Source organism: Pseudophryne corroboree, unplaced genomic scaffold, assembly GCF_028390025.1.
Source record: "Pseudophryne corroboree isolate aPseCor3 unplaced genomic scaffold, aPseCor3.hap2 scaffold_179, whole genome shotgun sequence".
NCBI classification, from domain to species: Eukaryota; Metazoa; Chordata; class Amphibia; order Anura; family Myobatrachidae; genus Pseudophryne; species Pseudophryne corroboree.
The window spans coordinates 612801-628945 of record NW_026968428.1 but is presented as its reverse complement, the minus strand read 5'-3'; positions in this window follow the sequence as shown (position 1 = coordinate 628945).

The window sequence follows — 16145 nt, the reverse complement described above, 5'->3', positions numbered from 1 at the left end:
TAATACACTGTTTTATGGTATAGTTATAAGGGTTTAACATTGTGAGCGTTTGCGCCGCTGGTGATCTCCTCGTGGTCCTGAGCGTTCGCATCGCTATAGCGAATCATTACGTTAGTCGGCAGCCAATAGCGTGCCTGCCTGTGATCTCTTGGCCGTAAGCGAACGTGACGCTTGAGCGTCTCGACTACGGCTAAGCGATTGTTACGCAACGTGCGTACCCTTACGGTACTCCATACGTCAATAGCGTACAGTGTTCTTAGACCTCTTAAAGGGTTTTAAATAAGATAAATATTTAGCTTTATCAATTGGCGGCTCGTCCGTCCTTCACATATCTCTGCTAGGTAATTTCAGCAGACATTATCCATCAGCAAAGGGCGGGAGATCATATTCCCCGTAGTGCTGTCTGGCTAAGCGTCTGCTTCGCTTAGTAAAGGGTGCTGAAGGAATCCGGAACCGGAGGTAAGAACAAAAGCTAGTGTCTTTTAAAACTGTTTATTTCTGTCTTGCGTACGCACGCACATATCTGCATTTCTTTTTCATTCGTGTATTTTCATATCACTCTCCTGTTTGCCATTTTATAATTGATAAAACGTGCTAAGAGAGATTTGTCGCTATTTCATAGTTAAAGTGTAAAAGTAATATATTAAGGGATAAAGTGTAAAAGCACACACGCAACTCTACCTAAAGGTACAAGGAGAGATTGGTGTGGTGCGCGGTAGACGATCGAGGATCATCTACATTGATAAACGTGTTAGTTGTGTTACGGTGGAGATTTGCTTTGCGTACACGTGTCTCTAACAAAGGGTGAGACTCGCGTACGCAACTCAAAGGCCGACGCACGCAGCGTATATTACGCAAACGGAGCATCCGGGCACGCTCACGTAACTCAAATCACACGGTAGTGTTATTTTAACAGGCGAAAAGGTGGGAACGCGATAAATGGCGCAAGTTTATTTTAGTGTCCGAAATTTAGACTAACAGATCCTTCTCCAAATTCACAACACATCTGGTTTAAAGAAAATTTCTGTGCAGAAATAGAAATAGAAACATGTGGTGAGTGAGTGTTTTTGTATATATAAGTTTATACAATTTTCAAGGTTGAACCACAAGAAGTCGAGTTCTCGCAGAGGTACATGCATGTAAGTGTCGTACATGGTGGTGAGGGAGGCATCCCTTGTTAAATATAAAATTTGAGCAGTAGAGTATAGCAGACCAGGAGGTCATACTGTAGCACAGACCAGGAGGTCCAGAACAGACCAGGAGGTCCAGGTACAGCAGACAAAGAAGTCCGCTATAAATAAGAGAAAAGGGCACAACCCAGGGGGTTGGTGCAAAACCCATATAGGCCAATAAAGCTCTGGCTGAAGGAATTCGCAGCCGAAATTTTCGATTCCACTGGTCGCTCAGTACATAAGATTAGTTGCTTATGTGCTGAACGATTGTACCGCACGTAATTGTGTGCATTAGTTAATCTGACCAGTACCATTTGTGTACGCAACCGGTTATAAAACTATTTGTACATTCTGACGTGATTTGTGTAATTTTTTATTTTCTGAAGGGAAGTTCGCTGGTCACTCAGGAATTGTCCAACAACCAACAGTTACTGGAAAGGGTCAATGCTCTGCGGAACACACTCACATGTTCCAGTAAACAAAGGTTCATAGGGGCCCTGGGTCGAGTACGCCAGCACTAGGGCAGTGTGTAGGTCGTATTGGTCGGCGTGGGCGAGTGAGTGGGGTACTCGGTAAACCGCCACCGTCAGCCTATCGTGAACATTTTGGTTATTGTAAGGGTTCGCTGAAGACCCTGATTGAAGGTCAGAGGTGGTGAAAGCAACGCCTGCAAGTTATGGGGGCCAATTGTTCAGGAAGGGGGCGATCAACCTCGGTTCGGGTTGATTCAGTAAACCGACCAGTCGGGTCGGCAAGGTACGTAATGTGTGAAAAATATGGTTCACACACAGAGGTTTTATGTGATGAATGGGAGAGAATGACTGTGCATGACGGGGAGAAATTCCCAAGAGTAGGTAGCTTTAGCCCAGAAGTGTTACAAAATTTAAGGAGGAGGATATGTCTCATTAAATCAACAAAGAGACGAATCCAACATTATGATTATTTGCAGTTATGGCAACAGGAGGGTGAAATACAGAGAGGATTGGCTCTGGCGGCGGGATCTAATCCTGTCAAGAAATTGATAGCCACGGCCCCGCCGCCACCATACATATCGGGAGAGAAATTGGTTGCGGAGAATGACGCATTAGGGTGTAACAAACAAACACTTAGCAACTGCGTAAATGTTAATAAGTTAACCAATGCAAGTACTAACCCGTGCAAGTTGTACCCTGTTTTGAACTTTCCCCAGGAGTGTGATCAAGAGGACGAATCGGCAACAATATCAGCGCTCTCTCTAGCAGCCACCATATCAGAAACAACAGTAGGCACGGCCCAACCCTTAAGATTAGTAACAAAGGCCCCTAGCGGAGGGACAGGTGAGGTCGTATCTACGGGTAAGTACGGCACCATACACTATGCTGAAACCATTTCACCACAGGCTGTAGAATCTACACAGAATGATGTTAGTAGACTTAATCCTGTTAGGGTAATAGCAGTGCCAAATGGGAAAACTGACACAACAGGAATCACTCCTGTTAGGAACATTGCCATGTACAGCCCATTTTCCCGAATGGAATTAAGAACCATAGTGTCCGAATTCCCTGACCCTAGGAAAGATTTAGTTGCCTGCCAGAAATACATCAGAGACCTAGGGAACACTTTAGAGCCCAATAACAAAGACTGGCAGATATTGCTGAGGGCATGTTTACCCTCCAATGTCGACGCAGCTCAATTTTTAGCTGACTGTGGATTGGATCAGGATGTACCTCTTACAGATGTGTACAACAAAGATAATGTAAAAAGAATAAATTTACAATTAAAGGAGTATTTTTCAGCAGTAGTTAAATGGAACAAGATTTTCTCCATTAAACAGAAAGAGTCAGAAACTGCTGCAGAATATTTTCACAGGGCATTACTAGATATGGCAAAATACACAGGTATAGAGGACATTAAAACAAACATAAACCATCGAGAAGTAGCAGTATCTGTACTGATGGATGGTTTAAAAGAGACATTAAAGACAAGGGTACAGACCACGCAACCATGTTGGCGAGGTCTGTCGGTGGCTACTTTGAGAGAGGCAGCTGTGGATCACGATCGGAATATCACCAGACACAGGGAATCACAAGGTGATAAGTTAATGGCCGTAAGTATACAGGCCCTGACCACAAGGCAGCCTTTGTATAAATCACCAAACCCTGTGGGTAAGTCAAATGTGGTAACTTGTTTTTCTTGTCATAGACAGGGACACATGGCACGAGACTGTAGAGCAGGCATTCCCAACCACGGTCCTCAAGGCACACTAACAGTGCATGTTTTAGTGATATCCAGGCCTCAGCACAGGTGACTTAATTAGTAGCTCAGTTATTTTGATTTAACCATCTGTGCTGCAGCCTGGATATCACTAAAACCTGCACTGTTGGTGTGCCTTGAGGAGCGTGGTTGGGAATGCCTGCTGTAGAGTGAAACATTCACAAAACTCATATCAACCCCCTAGACAACGACACGACACACGACATTGGGAGCAGGGTCCGCAGAAACGGAGTTATGAGCCACATGCAGGGGAAACAAAAAGATACCCCCCGAACAGAGACTGGCAAGCCTCTGGTAGTTCCCATTTAACCCCTTCACAAGTAGTTGCTGCCAGCGGGATTCAGGGAGGTCACCATACCCAATAGGGGTGTGGCCATACCTGTAATCTGCAGCCAGTAAAATTGATTGCAAGTCTTGGGAGTGAACCCGAAATTGCAATTAATGTAGCTGGTAAAACATTAAACTTCCTTGTAGATACGGGGGCGGCCAAATCAGTGATAAATTCGACAGTGGGCATGAGAACCACTGGTAAGACAATTCCAGCCATGGGAGTAACGGGAGTAGTCCAGCACTACCCTGTTAGCAAACCAGCCGAGATCACAGTAGGGCCTTTACATACCAAGCATTCCTTTTTGCTGGCTGCATCGGCACCGACTAATCTCCTGGGAAGAGACTTATTGTGTAAAATGGGGTGCGTCATTTATTGTACTCCTGAAGGTGTATTCTTGGACATACCTGAGAATCACGCTCAGGAAGTGCGAGACATGTTAGACTCCCCATCAAAATTAATGTCACATACCATTATGACAAATAGGACTCCATCCCAAGTAGAAGAAATGACATCCCAGATACCAGAGTCACTGTGGACTAAAGACGGACAAGACACTGGATTGATGGCAAACGTAGCTCCAGTAGTTGTGCAAGTAAAAGATGGTAGGATAGCTCCAAAAATCCCACAGTACCCTCTGAAGCCAGAGGTGGAGTTAGGAGTTTACCCAGTAATAGAGCGCTTGCTACAACAGGGCATCCTGGTAAGAACGTCCAGCACTGCCAACAGTCCCATCTTCCCTGTTAAAAAGAGTGGGGGGAGGGGTTACAGGCTAGTGCAGGATCTAAGGGGGATTAACAAAATAGTTGAGAGTCAGTTCCCTGTAGTGCCAAATCCAGCTGTCATCCTTATGCAAATCCCTCCCACTGCGAAATTTTTCATTGTTATTGACCTCTGCTCCGCTTTCTTTTCGGTACCTCTGCACCCTGACAGCCAGTATTTGTTTGCATTTACATACAGAGGAGTCCAATACACATGGACCCGATTACCACAAGGTTTCATAGACAGTCCAAGTATATTTTCCCAGGCTTTGCATGATTGTTTACAGTCTTTCCAACCAGAGAGTGGATCAGTATTAATACAGTACGTGGATGATCTACTACTGTGTTCTGATTCATTGGAAGCATCCCTGAAGGATACGAAACAGCTCCTGTTTCATCTTTCAGACACTGGACACAAGGTTTCCAAAGACAAGTTGCAATTATGCCAAACTAAGGTAAAGTATTTGGGACACTGTCTAACACAAGGACTGAGACACCTGACCGCTGATAGAATTCAAGCAATTAGAGACATGACTCTGCCACAAACCCAGCAACAGATCAGAACGTTTTTAGGAATGTGTGGGTATTGCCGTAACTGGATCCCAGGATTTTCCATTCTAGCATTACCTTTGCAGGAGATGGTTTCCTCAAACAAGCCTGATCGGATTTCGCATACAGACGAGTCTGAGATGGCATTTGAGAGACTTAAACAGTGCCTAACGCAGGCACCAGCATTAGGTATGCCAGACTATGGGAAACCCTTTGAGCTGTACGGAACAGAAAGCGCTGGTTGCGCAGCAGGCGTCCTAACCCAAAAGCACGGTGATGCCAGCAGACCAGTAGCATACTACAGCGCTCAGCTAGACACGGTAGCGCGATCCCTCCCCACATGCTTGCGAAGCGTTGCTGCGATAGCATTGCTAGTAACGAAAAGCGAAGATGTAGTGCTATGTCACAACCTCACAATTCATACACCACATGCAGTGTCAGCCTTGCTAAATTCTGCCCAAACCAGGCACGTCTCATCAGCGCGGTTTACAAGATGGGAATTGGCACTAATGGCCCCCGTAAACATCACCATAAGGAGATGCAGTGCATTAAATCCTGCAACATATCTCCCAGGTGTGCCTGGACAGGCACAAAGGGTGGAGGATGAGAGTGGTGGGGAAGGAGAATTTAATACAAAGGAGGACACACATGATTGTATGGAATATTTGACCCAAAATTTTACCGCAAGGCCTGACATCAGTGACAACCCACTGGAAGATGTAGATCTAACTTTCTACACGGACGGTAGTTGTCACAGACAGTCAGACTCGGGAGACTTGTGTACTGGATACGCAGTCGTAGATGACCAAGGCACCATAGAAGCGGAACCGCTAGGCCCACCTCACTCAGCCCAGGTTGCTGAACTGGTCGCCCTAACCAGAGCATGTGAATTGGCTAAGGGCAAATCAGCCAATATCTACACCGACTCTAGATACGCATTCGGGGTAGTCCATGATTTCGGAGCCCTATGGCGCCTCAGAAACTTCATGACGGCAGCTGGTACACCGGTAGCGCATGCAGCGCACATCAAAAGGCTTCTAACAGCGATACAGGAACCCGACAGAGTGGCTGTTATCAAGTGTAAAGCACACACATATAGCCAAGACCCAGTATCACTTGGTAACAGCCGAGCAGACGAAGCTGCTAAATTAGCAGCTGGTACCCCCAGACAGACAGACACCACACAACTGATGGTATTTAATACCATCAACACACAGAAGTTGTGTGAGATGCAAAATTTGTGTTCCACACAGAAAAAGGCAGTCTGGAAGGCAAAGGGATATGGCCAGGAGTCCTCAGGACTCTGGACAGATGGACAAGGTAAACCGGTGGCCCCCAGAGCATATCTTCCATGTTTAGCTGAGGCAGCTCACGGGCTGACTCATCTGGGCAAGGAAGGAATGTGCAAGTTGGTAAGAGCATATTGGTGCGCCCCAGGATTTTCATCTCATGCAAGTAAGAGAGCAATGTCATGCCTTACCTGTCTGAGAAAGAATATCGGAAAGGCAATACCAACAGAACCATCTCATATCCCACCTACAGGCGGTCCTTTTCAGGTAATACAGATTGACTTTATTCAATTACCCCCTTGTCGAAATTCGAAATATGTACTTGTTTGTATAGATGTATTCTCAAATTGGGTCGAAGCATTTCCTGCGGCCACAAATACCGCTATGTTTACTGCTAAGAAAATTGTGCAGGAATTTGTATGTAGATATGGTATCCCTAGAATAATCGAAAGTGATAGGGGTACCCATTTTACAGGTGATGTCTTTCAAGGAATGTGTAAGTTGATGGGAATTGATAGCAAGCTGCACACTCCATACCGTCCACAGGCGAGTGCGAAGGTGGAAAGAGTGAACAGCACTATTAAAAATAAACTGAGCAAAGTTATGGCAGAGACAGGATTGACATGGCCAGAAGCTTTACCCATTGTACTGTACAGCATCAGAACCACTCCCAGGTCCCCTCTTAATCTGTCTCCCTTTGAAATCTTGTTTGGTCGACAACCGCATGTTATGATTAACCCTCAGGATGATTTGAAGTGTAACAATGAAGTGACTGTAAAGTACCTGGTTAACATGAGTAAACAGCTAAGGAATCAAAATGATAATTTGAAGTTAGTGATTCCTGATTTGCCAGATAGTAATTGTCATGACATTGAACCTGGGGATTATGTAATGATACGAAATTTTCTACGCTCAGGTTGCCTTATTGACAGATGGGAAGGACCATACCAGGTCTTATTGACTAGCACTACAGCATTGAAAGTTGCCGAGAGAGAGACTTGGGTTCATTTGTCCCATTGTAAGAAGGTTGCTGATCCAGAGAGGTCCCGTGATAAGGAACAGACGGTAGAGGAAGTTGTATCACTGGAGTGTCTGTTCCAGGAGGACTGAGGCGGCACCTGAGCATCGAGAATCACAAGATCAAAAGCAGTTGTCGATTCCCTGTTCCCTTTTATTGTTTTTCTCCACTTCCCATCCCCTCTCCCTCAAATTATTTTTCCCCCTTCTCATTCTTCTTCGTTTCCTCCTAAGATGGACTTGCCTCAAGAGACTGTGATCCGGATTTTCCTGTTGACCATGATGTTGACCAGAGCAGTCTGTTCCGGCGAGAGTACCATGGAGGTCGAGAGAGGTTCTGGAATGGGTTCTGATGACAGAGATGGAGGCGTAGTTTTCCAAGAACAACTTAACCAACAAGTAAAGGCGAGTATCAGAAAACGATCCGATAGCATTGACAATAGAAGGAATTGTGAAGGATTGTTAGCTGAAGAAAACTGTATCTGTAGGCTCTGTGACAATGTAGTTGAGGATGGGTGCATCAAGAAATGCCAATCCAGTTTTAATATCCACATGGACCGGCATCCCTTGAGTGACTATCACTCCTTAGTGGGTAGTGTGTTAAATCAAACAGATTGTTGGGTATGCTCTCAAGTACCTCAAGGTCATAGCAAATCAGGACTAGTACCATTTCCTTTAACGGTAGGGGAGGTACTTGAGCTAAAGGGTGGGAGACCGGTGGACAGGAGGTTTAATATCTCCAGTCCTCCTAGTTTGAAGCTCCACCAATATCATGTGGATAGATCCCTAATATGTTTTAACATTACCAATCCCCGAAAGCCGGGAAATTGGGAAGTGTCATGGAGTAACCAAACCATGACCCTTTCATATAGGGCAGATAGAATGCCTACAGATACAGAGCTTATACGCCACATAGCCAGTAGAGAAAAGTCTTTCCGATATAGGTATACCCTAGGAAATAGGATTACGAGAGTTGGAGAGGTATCACCAGGATACTGTGCACATATCGTACAAACTGGTACGTGTACTAGACAGATGGGAGAATTAGGGTTAGGAGATTTCACATGGAAGATGTGTAATATGGTTATGTCCTACTCCGTCCCATATGTTCTCCCCGATGATGCATATTTCATATGCGGGAGGAAGGCGTATAAGTGGCTTGCCCCAAACTCTGAAGGATTGTGTTATATTGGAAAAGTACTGCCTGAAGTAATGACTGTATCACATGCCAAAATGAAAGATATTCACCGTGGTGCCCAAACTCCTTATACTCATACTCATTATGAGCACGTAGTTAAACGGCACCTGATAGAAAGAACAGAGCATCCGGCCTCTGACATGATCCATGAATCCACCGGGATTCAGTTTCTAATCGCGTTAGATATCACTCGCACCGCTAGAGGAGTGCTGAACTATAGATACATCTCTGCGCTTGCAAATTTGTTAGATAATATCACAGAAATGTATGATGACACGTTTAGGTATACTGGAAGAGAACTTCAAGCTTATAAAACAGAACTAGTTCAGCATAGAATGGTTCTCAATTATCTCACAGCAGTAACAGGTGGATATTGTGTCACACTGGCAACGCAGTACAGCGTGAAATGTTGCACATATATTACAAATAGTACCGAGGACCCGGTCGAGGTCATACACCAAAAGATGGACGACATTCTCCAATTAAAATGGGAATTCCGCAGGAGACACAATCTCACCCTTGCTGCTGTGAGTAATGAGCTGACTAGTTGGGTGTCATGGTTGAACCCGCGAAATTGGTTCTCTGGTTTAGGAGAATGGGCTCAAGGAGTCATAATGGATGTAGGGAAGTTTCTCCTATGTATCTTAGGTGTTGTCATAACGATTGGTTTGATATTTAGATGCGGTCAGGCTTTAATGAAGTGCAAACGTAGTACCAGGGTAATGAGTCTAAGGAGTGAGGAAATTGTAATTCCAATGGATTTGATTTATGACCCAACTGTAGAAACAATGATGTGATGAAAATGCGATTATACGGTCCGTTTCTTTCACCTGTTTTTCCGGTTTCTCCAAGGTAAAAAGACCTACGTTTGACGAGGAATTTGATGATCCTGTATACAGACAACTGGTGGATTAAAGAAGAAGTTTTGACAACCTTATACACAGAGATTTGATGAACTATGCCATAGACCCCCAGTTTCCCTAGAAATTTTAAAATTACGCTAGCCCAACACTTTTTGTAAGTCTATGGACATTGACAAAGCTTTTTGCCCACGCCTTTTGGCAAAAGCACAAAGAAGACTGCATTCAACAGACACCGAACAAGACTTCAACCGACAAATGTTCATTAACCTGACATAGAATACCACTGCATTTACCATAATTATGTCTTATCTTCATCTCTACAACCTTCAGGTAATGACACACATAGTCGATAGGGAATACAGGCACAGATACCAGCAATCACATATCCCCCCCATTCATGTATCATCAACTAAAATGTGCTCCCCATTTTGTTGCAACCAAAAGCCGAAGAGAGCTCGGTAAAGTTTGACAGCCCATCCACAGACCCGTACCACGGGATAAGAAGGAATTCAAATGTATACTTCGCAATACCTCGTAGCTTGATTTAAAACACGTACGGCACGATGATACATGACCCCCCAAAACACGGATTCATACACACATGCTTCTGCTATCTCACTAGGTCATACCCTTTTCTCACCTCCTCCTCTCCTCCCCTACCCAACCATAGAAATATTTACACATGACATATATTTTTCTCTTTTTGAAATGTTTTAGGAAGTGGCAGTTATTGCTGACTGCTAAAGGGTGGACTGTCAAAGTCAGAAAAATATCACGATGCACACTGCCATATTTGCACCTCATATGTGTCCCTGCTGCGCATGCGTGCGCTCTCCCGTGCGTGCGCATACTCGCTGTTGCAGGCACCCGCAGGCGCACGGTATGCGCATTTACGGTAGAGTTCGTGTGCGTCTAGCGGGCGACTCGTTCATAACATATTTTAACTATATAATGTATTTTGTAGATAATGGTCCCTTTGATAGAATCTGAAAGTTTGGTTAATGTAGCATGTTCATGGACAGAGAGATCCCTCTTTGTTTGATACGAAGGGTCAGACAGGAGTAATACAGTGGTGTTTAGTATCCATCGGAAGAGTATTTAATTAGCAATATTCCGGTGTTGGTTTGAAACAGATTAATCGCTCGTGCGAATAGTTATGGACATAAGAAGTTTATGTCCATTTACTATTATTTGCACTTACTTATCCATGCGGCGGGAAACCTAGTTTCCCACCCACCTGAGCAGTTGGAAATTGTCACAGCCCACCTGTATGAATCAACCTATGACCTTTTGTTATAATGCGAAGAGGAATTCCTGTGTCCAATGAACAATGAGATTGTAGGGACCATTGAATTGTATTGTGTGTGAGGCATAAATAGACAAGCCGACCACATCCAGCTCTCACTCTTCAACGGTTCTCATTGCTGATAATCGGGAGCTGGATGTCCAGAGGCGCATGCGATCGTTCCCTTTGTGCGTAAGTTTTCTCCGCAATCATATTGTCTTTCTCGTTATTATGGGCCATATCTCTCTCTCTTCTCCTTTTTCTCTCATTTTCCCTTAAAACGTAATTGTATTGTATTGTATTTTACTGTGTAGTTATCTGGTTAGTTAGTCTATGTTATATTGTAGTGTATGACTTGTATTGTATTATTCTTTTTTCAAGTATAACATTCATATAAGGCGTTAGACCCTAAGCACGGTATCTGTGTATTTCTTATAGTGTTAAGTATTCTCAGAGCGCTTTTTAGTTAATAAGGTTACACTGTGTTGCATCCACACTCTATCTCTACACCAAGGTTTACTGCATAATACACTGTTTTATGGTATAGTTATAAGGGTTTAACATTGTGAGCGTTTGCGCCGCTGGTGATCTCCTCGTGGTCCCGAGCGTTCGCATCGCTATAGCGAATCATTACGTTAGTCGGCAGCCAATAGCGTGCCTGCCTGTGATCTCTTGGCCGTAAGCGAACGTGACGCTTGAGCGTCTCGACTACGGCTAAGCGATTGTTACGCAACGTGCGTACCCTTACGGTACTCCATACGTCAATAGCGTACAGTGTTCTTAGACCTCTTAAAGGGTTTTAAATAAGATAAATATTTAGCTTTATCAGGTTCACCCAATAAACTTAAGAAGAGATGAACTGAATACATTCAACTCACTATTTGAAGACCTAAGAGCAGATGAGAATAAATTCTTCAATTATTTCCGCATGTCCTTGTCATCTTTTGACGAATTACATATGCGGCTGAGAGCCCATATTCAACATGAGAACACTACAATGCAAAATTGTATTCCACCTGTTCAAATGTTAGCAGTTACACTGAGGTAAGTAAATCAAAGACATTTGAAAGTACAATGTTTTTATTTCACACTGAAAATGGACATATTTAAAGTATGAGCAATATTTGCAATTAACTTATATCCAAAACATTAGGTAACAAATGTAACAAACAGCCAACGGTGGAAATTAAATTGCATGTGTTATGCACCATGTGTGTGATTTGTAACAAATTTGGTTGAATCAGGGCTAGATTGGTATTTATAATGGGTGCAGTGATGAAAAGTCCACGGAACTGTATGAACCAGAAGACGGTGCAGGGGATGGAGTTTGAGAGGGACAACTTTGAGGGCTATTTATTGGAGGCATGTTTCCAAAATGTGGGTACAATTGAGATGTTAGCGGAGGTTGGGCTTGTTGCATAGGATTTTGGCCATAAGGTTGTTGTAAAGGCATTGCTTGCAATAGTGTTTGGTGCATTGGCATAGACTGATAAGGCAGGGGCGAAGGCTGCAAGGATCTCCGCTTCTGCTGATTTATATTAGAAATCAGTTGAAGAACCCCCATTTGGAACTGTAATATTTCATCTTCGTCTAATTTCTCTAAAGCAGGCATGATCCCCTGAAAGAAAGATATATGACGATTTGGCTTTTCAGGTTCCAGAGCCTTTAGCAGTTTTAATTCTACTTCATCTGGCTTACGGCGGCGTGTTTGTGGTCGAAAAACCACCATGTGTGGCACTGGCTGCTGGTGTTAGTAGAGTCTCTGTTGTATTTTTGGGCTCATTTTCAGGAACTGAGTTTTCCCTCACAGCATCTTCAACTGGGTTATCTGGTATGACATCCTCCAGAGTGAATTTTCTTCAGTATCCCGACACACATACAATTTTTTTAAGAATTGCATCTGGTCATGAAACACATATTTCCTATGCTTCACTGCCCCAGCTCCAGATCTCTTGCTTTCTTCGATTTTTTTGAAAGACTTTGCAAAGTAGTCTCGAATATTGCTCCATCTTCACATGACTTCTTTACCTAGAACAATATCATTCAATAACAATATAAATGTTTTACATTTTGTAATGTTTACCAAAGACCTACTGACCAATTACTCATAGTTTGCATTTGTTCTTTTCAGATATCTGGCAAGTGGGTGCACTTTTACTGATCTACACTATAGTTATCGAATTGGAATTTCAACTGTAAATCAGATAATTAAAGAAGTTTGCCGAGCCATTTGGTCAGTCATGCAATCAGAATGCCTACCTACACCTACAAAAGAACACTGGCAATCGATAGCAGCTGATTTTGAGAAAAACGCAAACTTCCCACATTGCATAGGGGCATTAGATGGCAAACATATCCGACTAATTTGTCCATCCAGCAGCGGCTCAATGTACTTCAATTACAAAGATTACTATTCTGTAGTGTTAATGGCCATTGCAGACTCCAAATACCGCTTTGTCTACGTGAATATAGGAAGTTTTGGTAAAGACTGCGACTCTGCTATCTGGAAAAGATCTAGTCTGTGGAGGTCAATTATAACAAACACACACCAACTTCCAGACGAGAAATGTCTACCAGGAACAGAAAGTCCTAAAGTGCCATATGTGTTTGTGGGTGACGAAGCATTTGCACTTCATAAGCATCTACTCCGACCTTATGGTGGGCCAAACCTGACGCAAGACAAAAGAATTTTTAACTACCGCCTGAGTCGAGCCCGTAGATATGTGGAATGCTCATTTGGCATTCTAACTAATAAGTGGAGAATTTTCCATAGACCAATTAATGTCAATCCCGATTTTGCCGTTGACATTGTCAAGACTTGTATAATTCTCCATAATTTTGTTAGGGCTAGAGATGGGTTTCAGATTGAGGACACTACATCAATAACAGGCTTGGAAGATTGGCAACGTGAACCCACAGCACGAGGAGGCATGACCGCAAACAACGTCAGACAAATATTTGCCAAATACTTTGTAACAGACATTGGAGCTGTGTCCTGGCAAATGTCAAAAATCTGACTGTAGTCATTTTCATTAAACTGTGCTAAAAATGTAAACACAACAGGAGATTTACGGTCAGCTGGGCCCCAGTCGTGTTTCGCACAGTCCTCCCGCACCTTGTTTGATGACATTCACCTGTCACATCAATGACCCGTGGTGCTCCCCAGTTTTGGTTTTGGTTATGCACAATGTCAGCAACAAGTGATATGTGTGCAAACGGAGTATTGCATATATACCTTATATACCCGCAAAGTCACTGTTCTACATGTGCGTTTTTTTATGCACAATTTGTGCGCACCTTAAAATTGTTTAAGTTGCCATACTAATGTCGCTCATCTGTGTTGTGCTTTTGTTTAATAAATCACGAAGATGTTGCGTTGTGCACCTAAACGTAGATGTGCTGCCTCATGTTACTTTGTGAATAAATTCCTTTGTGTTCCCAAAAGCCTCTGAGTGCCATCACTTCTACAATTGAACACTTTTCAAGCCTAGTACATGCTGGACCAGGCCAGGATATCAGGGTAACTTGCGTGCATCTGAGTACCGAACTACCTGTAAGTGTGTGTATGTATGTATATATATATATATATATATATATACACACACACACAACGAAGTCTGGTGCCACTAAAGGGTCTGCACAGTTAGTCCGACAGACAGTAGATCTTGTAGATCAACGTTTCCATTTCATGTCTAAATCGGCCTCAGTTTCACATCCTGATGACGATTTAGTCATTAAATCAAAACGTTGATTTACAAGATCCACTGTCTGTTGTACTAACTGCAGAGACCCTTGAGTGGCACCCGAGTTCGTAGTGTATTTGTGAGGTATCTTACCTGGGTGAGCACCTGGCCGGTACGGACTTTAGTGGGAGTAACGGTGGATGTACATTGTGTGTGTGTGTATGTGTGTGTCAGTGCCGTAACTAGGCATTTTAGCGCTGTGTGCAAGAAACGATAGTGGCGCCCCCCCCAATGTAAGATAGGGGCAGTGCACGCCTAAGGTGCGCAAAAAATTTATAGGGGCGTGGCTTAAAGGGGAAGGGTGCGTGGCCACAAAATAATAGCAATTCATACTACGGTGCACAGTAGTCTACATTATTCAAATTTCGCTGCACAGTAGCGCCCCTTTTATACATTACAATAGACAGCGTCCCCCTTTTTACACATTACAGCAGCCAGTCCCCCTTTTTACACATTGCGGCAGCCAGTCCCCCTTTTTACACATTGCGGCAGCCAGGCCCCCTTTTTACACATTGCGGCATCCAGGCCCCCTTTTTACACATTGCGGCAGCCAGTCCCCATTTTTACACATTGCGGCAGACGGGACCCCTTTTTACACATTGCGGCAGACGGTGACCAAGAGAGAGAGAGAGAGAGAGAGAATATACTTACTTTCTCCCCGCTGACAGGCTCCTCGTGCAGCTTCCTCTCGGTGCAGGCTGTGTGAGATGAGAAGGAGGAGGAAAGAGGGGGAGCAGGGAGCCGCAGCAGCGCTATTTGATTGGTAGTAAGCGCCGCTGCAGCATCCCCCTCTCCTCCTGTATTGGTTGCCTGGCGCTGCTGTGGATGCTGGGAAACCGCATCCCAGCATCCTTAGCAGCGCCGGGCAGCCAATACAGGAGGAGAGGGGGATGCTGCAGCGGCGCTTACTACCAATCAAATAGCGCTGCTGCGGCTCACTGCTCCCCCTCCTTCCTCCTCCTTCTCTCCGCTGCCCGGCGCTGGTCCTCTTCTCCCTACACAGCGGGGCGCACGGCGCAGACTTCGGCGGCATGTAATGAGTCAATTTGACTCATTACATGCCGCTGGCCGTTGCGCCCTCAGGGCAACTGCGCTGTGTGCCAAGCCCCCTTGGCACACACGTAGTTACGGCCCTGGTGTGTGTATATATATATATATATATATATATACACAATGCTCCGGCACTCCTGGCCTCCCCAATTGGGTGTACCTTGCTCAGGCATATGATGATGGTTTGATTTCAGCTGACCTGGTTAGAAAACTGTGCCCAGAATTCCCAGTCACACCACTGTTTTATATAATCCCTAAGATCCACAAGGACGCACAGAGGCCTCCTGGACGCCCGATTATTTCGGCCAGGGGGTCTCTGTGTGAGCCAGTGGCGATTTATTTGGATTCTTTCTTGCAGCCTTGTATCCAGGGGACATTTACACATTTGAAAGACTCTAACATGTTATTAAGAAAGTTCCTGGACATTGATTATGTACCGCCAGATGTGACCATGGCAACAGCTGACGTCACAAGCCTGTACACCTGTATACCCCATGCACAGGGGTTGCAGGCAGTGAGGCAATTGGTTACAGGAAATTTGAGTTATTTGGGACCAGACATTGATTTTTTTATGAGTTTGCTTGAGTTCACACTTACCCACAATTTTTTTATCTTTGAAGAAAGGTTCTATAGACAG